Genomic DNA, 7,600 nt, shown 5'->3' with positions numbered 1-7,600 from the left:
TATGACACTGAAATAAAATTCTCTTGAGATGAAAAAGGGCCAAGCTTATCTGAGCCTACTTCTCAAGGCCTGAGTGAAGGTTCAGTTGAGCCCATGGCACTGGCCACCAATTTGAAAACAGGCTGAAATCCTCTAAAAAAGACATGATGCAATGTGGGCTGACTGTGGTGGTAAGTATTTAATCAGTGTCTTCCTAACAGCTCACCTTTTACAACAGTTTGGTTTAATTTTCTGCTAATGATGATATGGAAATCACCCAGAGCATACATCTAGCTTACCTCTCTGCTGACAGAAAATTGCTTGAGAGAAGCAAATGATACATGAGCAGCCATATACTGCATTTAGCAACATGCAGTTGCTAAGTCAGTGACGATATTATCTCTTTCACTGAAATAGATGCTACAAATGAGGTTAATCAAGGTCACAGTGCTACAGAAGAAATAAATCTCTTTTCTAGTCCATGCAATAAGATCTTATTAGAAGACAAAGGACACTTTGATTTGGTACAGTCTGTCCTCCAGAGCCTGTAAATGGTACAACAACAATTTATATCCCTTGAGGATCTGGCCCACATGTTTTATGTAACTTCTATATTTTTTTTTTTTTCTCTAAACCACCTGCATCCAGCCTGTGATAATAAACAGGAAAGTGACTAACAAGCAGTATAGACTATATGGTGAACTGCTTCCCAAAACAATGAGTTGGTTCTGCTTTCAGTTACATTTGTACTGTGCTAATGAATCTTGAAAAAAGGTACATGGCATGCCCAAGACTGAATTGTTTCATTTTCAAGAGCTGTGTTTAAGAAAAGAGAGGAAAAAGGAAAGTTCAATTATATGAAGCAATAAACCCAGAGAATTTCTGTTTGAAATAAATCTGCAGTGTTTATCACTAGCTCCAGATCCCCAGCAAGTCAACATTTCAGAAAGGACTTTCACAGTTCTGTTCAGCTTACTTGAGAGAGAGCAAGTACACTAGAATGAGCACAAATCATGCACGAGTAAGTTGTTTACACTGTCAGTCATTAGCCAGACATTTGGAGTGCTGAAGAATGTTGGTATAAAGAGTCTGTCTGTGGTACTCAGCCCTAAACATCTCTATCAGCCCACCTTGCAGCCTGGTACTCACAACCAGACCCGTATTCCCCTGGGGCTCAGCCAGTGCTGAAGAGCCTGCAGGGATGAGCTCACAGCCCCATGCACACTATATGCTCCTGTTTGTCCAGGTACAACATTTGCTTCTGTCATACTGATCTTCATGGACAACTCTTTCCTGGCTGAGCCTTCATAACGTAGCACCTTTATTCTACATTTTGAGGGGAGTCAGTCCATTGTTTCTGCTGTTGTTCACAAAAGAGATGGGTGAAGTGGGCTCAAGAAGTCTCAGAGCAGGAGTCAAGTCCTTTTCCTTTATCACTGTGAGTACATTATGAAATAATTCCCAAATTAATACAAATAACAGTATTAGCAGCAGAACTTTTGGTTTGATAATTTCTTTTAAGAACCAGGTGCCAGTTTTGACCAAGCAAGGAGAGTTATCACATCTTGACAGAAAGAGTTTTTCACGTGTACACTTCCAAATTTGGTAAGACAAAATAAATTACTTTTGAGGTCAGGGAAGAAGTGCAACAAAGATGTGAAACAGCTCAGTGAGAAGTGGGGGGCTGTGATTCTAGATATTCTTAAAACATGGCTCAGATGCCCTCAGAAATTTGGTGCAGTAATCTGTGATTCATGAAATAAGCTGCTTTAAATGCACCAGGTTTTTATAGAAAATACATTGACCAACTGTCCACAATCCATTAGCAATGAACAATCTGTGCTTGGCTTTTTATGAGCAGCTCCTTTTGGCCTCTCATGGTTTTTGTTTCCTTTTAATGTGCCATGCAAGAAGGGATGTGTGCAATGGAGTGACACCACAGCTTCCTACGCAAACAGACAATTGCTAATGAAAAATTTGCAGTTAGATATGCCTAACTTGGTGACTGAACCTGCTATTTTTCAAACCACATTAAACTGAAGTACATTGACAGTGATGAGTGGTTCACTCTTGCCAGCACAAATGTATCAGTATATTCAGTTTTGTGAATACATTAAGCACTGTGGATGCACTTCACATGAAAGCCTTGTGTTTTAACCGGATATTTTGTATCTGCATTGATGTTTGCATCAGTCCAGAGTAATTTTGCCCTTATAGCCCAGATCCAGCTTTGTTCTGAGCAAAGCAAGCAGGTTCAGTAGGAACTGAATTTGATCTAAGATCAAAAAGTAAAATTTTATTTTGTTAGTCTCTCCTCTTCCCTCCTACCATGTTTCCCATTCCCTTAGAGGTGGCAATTTGAAGTTGTCAAAGCACCTTGCTAGCTACAGCAATGACAAAATGGAAAGCATTTAATTTTGGAAAAAGTGCAAGAGTGTTCTTGCATTATTTCTCTATCACCTTTGCTTTTCTCCTATAATTTGAATTATAATTACTACAAATGACAGTATGTAGCTTTTATCAGTTGTGGACCACAGGAATTTTAGACTTTGGACTAACATTCTTGATGATATTGTATCTAAACAACTTTGCAGGGGCTGATGTGTGAGCACATGGTCACGGTAAAATGAACTGGGACTACTTGCTTAGTAAAACTGATGTGAGAAACTGGTAACGTTACCTGGATGCAAAGCCATGCTTCAGAGGATCAATACCTTTCCCTTCATTGTTGGGGCAAGGTGTTTTTTTAGGTAAAGGGCAAGGTGTAAGGGCTGCAGAATATTTGCACCTGAGTGGTTGCCTCTCCTCTGCCTTTATAGCGTATGGTTTTGATTTTTAGCCTTGAAAGTAACCCTGGTTTAACTTGCCAGTTTGTACACTCATCTTCCTAAAAATCATTCAGCTTCTAAACTTTCTCCTAAACTTTGCAAAAACACTTTGGTTTCCCGATGCTTCAGGAAATTGACAGCATCTTTACACAGCTCCTGATGTCCTCAGATCTGAGGCTGGCCCTGTCCCCTTGGCAATGCTGAGCACTCTTGGACTTGGGAAGCAGCCACCAGCCTATGGCAACCTCGGAGTGCAGTGGAGCTCTGTGGAGGTGACAGCTTTTTTAGGTCTGAAAAAATAAAACAGGGAGCCAATGGGATAGGAGGTTATGGAGAGGTATGGATTAGTTGTCCAAGGCTTGGACCAGTGGGGCACAAAGCTCCCCGTGCTCCTGGAGGTCACTGGGGGGTGGCTGGGCAGTCGAACCAGCTGTGGGAGGTGGGTGCTCTCCTGGCAGCAGCCTCCCCTCGCTTCCTCCGCTCACAGACAGAGGTCCTGAGTGTGGTGCAGCGGGTGGGGGTCTCTGTGCTCTGCACGAGCTGCCTTTACCTCCATTGCTGCTGGGCAATAGGGAATTAATCCAGCCAGCCGCTCATCTGCCTTTTCTCGTTCCTGCAGAGGACGAGCCAGCTAAGCCCAAGCTGCTGATGCTCGGGTTGAGACTCGGTGCTGGTACCTGCCCTTGGTGGCACGGATGGAGCTGGACAGGCGGTGCGTGCCTGCAGGGGAGGAGAGATGCCCCTGCTCGCTGTCACACAGCTCTGGTCCCCCAGGGAGAGCGGACACGAGGATCACATGAAAGCCTCCTCTTGTAGACAGGGATGTGTCCCAGCGTGGACAAAGCCCCTCTGGCATGGGCTGAAGCTCGCAGCTGGGGAGCCGGGGAGCCGGGGAGTCAGGGAGTCAGGGAGCCAGGGAGCCGGGAAGCCGGGGAGCCGGGGAGCCGGGGAATAAGGGAGCCGGGGAGTCAGGGAGCCGGGGAGTCAGGGAGCCAGGGAACCGGGGAATCAGGGAGTTAGGGAGACAGGGAGCCAGGGAGTCAGGGAGCCAGGGAGCTGGCATCCCAGTGCCAGCATTGTAATCTGAGAAAAGGCGGATGGCAGACATGCAGAAGAGTCGGTCATGTGGGAAGAAGGCTGCCCAGGGGATTAAAAGGCCTATTTGCCCAGCCCCCCGTTCGAAGCACGAGGAAGAGGAGCGAGCGGGGGCTGTCCCCAGCGATGCCCCGGCAGCACGGCTCCTCGCCAGGCGCTGCTGCAGGGACATGTGCGGAGGGGCTGAAGCCACCCCTGGGCTTTGTTCCCTGCCTCCACAAAGCCACCTCGCGGGAGTCCCCAGAGCAGGGATTCGCCCGGCGTTCCACTGAAGCGCGCTGCTCCTTGCAAAGGGCAGAGGGGGAGTGGGACGGCCGCAGCCTTGCCAGGCGGGGAGGTGGCCCTGAGGTGGCCCTGCCACGGCAGCTCGGTGTCCCTGGGGATGCTCCCGGACAGGCAATCCCGGCGCCGTGCAGCCACAGCCTTTCAGAGTCCTCCTTCACAAAGTGGCCGCTGAGTAACGCTCCTGTCCGTCTTTTATGCACTAGGCAGAACGACAAAGTGTAACAGAGAGCTTAAACAGCGCTCCTGTGTGGAAAATTTGTCCTGATAATGGTATTTTAAGGGTGTGTGGTGCCCAATACACAACACAGAGGGTTTTTATTGAGGCATGTCCTAACTGCAATTCTCTGTTATTGCAGTCCTAGCTTCATAGCACAGCTCAGCCAACAACATGAGTGGTGAGGCAGAAAACTGCTCTAACAGAGCCAGAGGACAGATGAACTTCGGTGGGCAGCTTTTTCAGCAGATGAGACAGCTCGTACCTTGGGGACAGCACTGGGACTATCAGGTAGGAGCTGGGAGCCACAGCTCCCGCTGCAGACGGGAGGGGTGGGGGGAGAATTGGCACACGGGAGGAGAAGGAGCCTGTGTCAGCATGTCAGGTTACAGGCAGCCTTTGTGCTGTGGCAGTGGCAAAGTGACACAGCCCTTTGCTCCTGCCAAGCAGGCTGGCTGCCATTGCACACAACAGTGGATTTCACTGAGACACGGTTTAAACCCCCAGCTGCTCTCCTCTCGCCCCAACCCATGGCTGCTGCCTTGCTGCCCTTGGAGGTTTGAATTTCCTGAAAAGGCTCAAGGTACTTCCCTTTCTCAGCTGTTTACTGTTCCCTTTTTGCTGTGGTACAACTGTCTTCATGCTCTCATCAGCTTTCCAGACCAGCATGATGGTCCACCACAAAAAATGCTCCTCATCCAAGCATGGATGGCCATCACCATCTCTGGCTATATAAATCACTCCCAGATAGGAGCCTGGCCACTCTGCAGAAAGCCTGCTGTGCTAGTAAGGCTGACACAATCAAGTCGCTATCACCCAGAGGGTGGTTGGGCACTGGAACAGGCTCTCCAGGGAAATAATCACAGTACCAACCCTGTCAGAGTTCAAGAAGGACTGAGATAATACTCTCAGGTACATAATGTGAGCCTTGGAGCTGTCCTGTACAGGGCCAGGAGTTGGACTTTGATGATCCTTGTGAATCCCTTCCAACTCAGGCTATTCTAGGATTCTATGATTCTACAAATCTATTGTCTCCCATATGTCTTCTCAAAGGGAGCAAATCCATCCATGAAGGTTTGATGTGCCTGAGGCTCAGTGACTCCTCACTGTTCCAATGCAGTTTTTCAAAACGCAGCTTTGTGCTAATTCATCTCACACCTTATTTTTCTCTTGTGTAAAGGCAATGGCAAGAAAGGTGGAATGTAGTTATTTTATTATTCCTCGTATATATCAAGGTTTGCATTTAGGTATGCAATAGAAAATAGCTTAGAAACAGGGCTGAGAATTTGCAGCATAATTCAGCATGACTCTACCTGCTCACAACAGGGCTTGCACACACATTCAAATGCGGGTGCAGAGGCAAGCCCTATGTGACATGAGGTGCCACCCTTCTCTGGCCTACGCTGTCCCCCAGAAGTATCCCACTATCTGAGGGCTCCTGGGCCGTGCACGTGGCCCTTGGGGTTCCAGCCTGTGCACGGACAGGTGGTGGCAGCAGGTGGGAGTGAGGAGCAGAGGTGACTCCTGCAGCATAGCAGGGAGGTGACAGCTACCAGGGCTGCCTCTGGACAAGCAGAGCACTGTAAAGGGAGAAAAATACCACCTGCATGTAAAAAGAGAGTATTGAATCAGCCAGTCCTGTTTCAGAACCCTACAAAGTACCCAGTTCAGTGATTGTGCAATTAACTTGCCAGCACAGAAGAGAAAATAGGAGAGTTGAAGTGAAGGGTCAACACAGTTCCTGTTCTCTACCGAAGAAGAAAAAATCAAGGTAATAATAGGCATAATTCTCTGCTCTGACAGGCAACAGATGAAACAACAGCACAAAAACCTTTCATCATTTCACCATGTGACAGTCCCACTGGCAAACTGAGAAGCGATGAGCAAGACAAGAATCACAAAAGGCACATAATTACTTAGAAAACAGGTTTTGTGGTTCTCAGTCAAGAATAGGGGCATATTAATACCTCTCCTGGGCTTTACTCTATCCCATATCATCTGGATGTGGGAAGAGAATATCTATTAACAGGTTTTTGGGCATTGCCAAGAACTGCCAAGGGAGTCTTTCAAAGGATTACAATTCCAAATGATCATAAAATTTTGAAAAATGGACTGAAATCAGTGCGATGCGCTTCAGCCCAGACAAATTGACAATGCAGAAATTGGTGCCACCCTAGAGCCAGATGTACAGAGACAAAAAAAGGGAAAGGCTGAGCAAGTAGCACTACCAGAAAGGTCTCAACTGGCATATGAGTTGATGTTGGCTGATGTCACCAGAAAGAAGGCACTGCATGTAAAATGTTCCAGTAATTGGATTCCTGGTCATTGATTACAGTTTCAGTTGTTTTCAGATATGGACACTATCAGTAAGGAAGCACAAAATGTGACAAATCTGGATGGCACCAAGAAGAGCAACATGAAAATTAGGGAACATGACCTCTGGGGAAGGGTTGAGTGAATGTTGTTAATTTTTACTCAAAAAAACGATTGTTAGAGGATTGCACATGGACGAGACAGATCAGTCACCCCTGGTCCACCAGGACATGGCTACCACAAGATATTAAGATGTTTCCTCAAGGTCCTTGGTTTCCCAAGGGCTCCTGAGGGCTGGAACACCTCTCCACAGTTTGGCAATGAAGGGCCAGTTCCTGCTGCTCCTGTGGAGGCAGACTCATGGTGGTTTCAGAGAAACTCTGCTGGGAACAGGAAACCAAGCCTGTGGATGTGGCTTCAGAGCTGCATCAAACCAAACCCCAACAAGACCCAAAACAAAACCAACCAAGTGATCCTGAGCAGAAATAGGCTAATTTAAAAAATACTAAGGCATTGTCTGATCGATAACACTCAACCCAAGCTGCATTTCCAGAGCTAATTCACGCATTGATTTTCCCATTGATTTGCAGTAACTGCTGGGTTCCTAGCTAGATTAGCAAAGGTATTAAAATATTAAGATGGAGTCATTTTAGTAGCCTTAGTCACCTTAGCACTTAAATCCAGTTGATTTATAGTTCAGATTAGGTCTCTACACAAGATGCTGTGATCCCACAAAGTCTCTTGCTGCTTTTTGATGGCTCAGTGAACACATTTAAAATTCAGGTTTTATATGCCCCGATTGCTTTGAAAACGAGGTCTGTTCCTCAAATCACCTGGGCTTTGCAAAGCCTTTAAAAACACGGCCTTAAACACCCAACTAGGTACC

Source organism: Taeniopygia guttata, chromosome 1 (assembly GCF_048771995.1).
Source record: "Taeniopygia guttata chromosome 1, bTaeGut7.mat, whole genome shotgun sequence".
Taxonomy (NCBI): Eukaryota; Metazoa; Chordata; class Aves; order Passeriformes; family Estrildidae; genus Taeniopygia; species Taeniopygia guttata.
Note: the sequence above shows the minus strand (reverse complement) of the source record.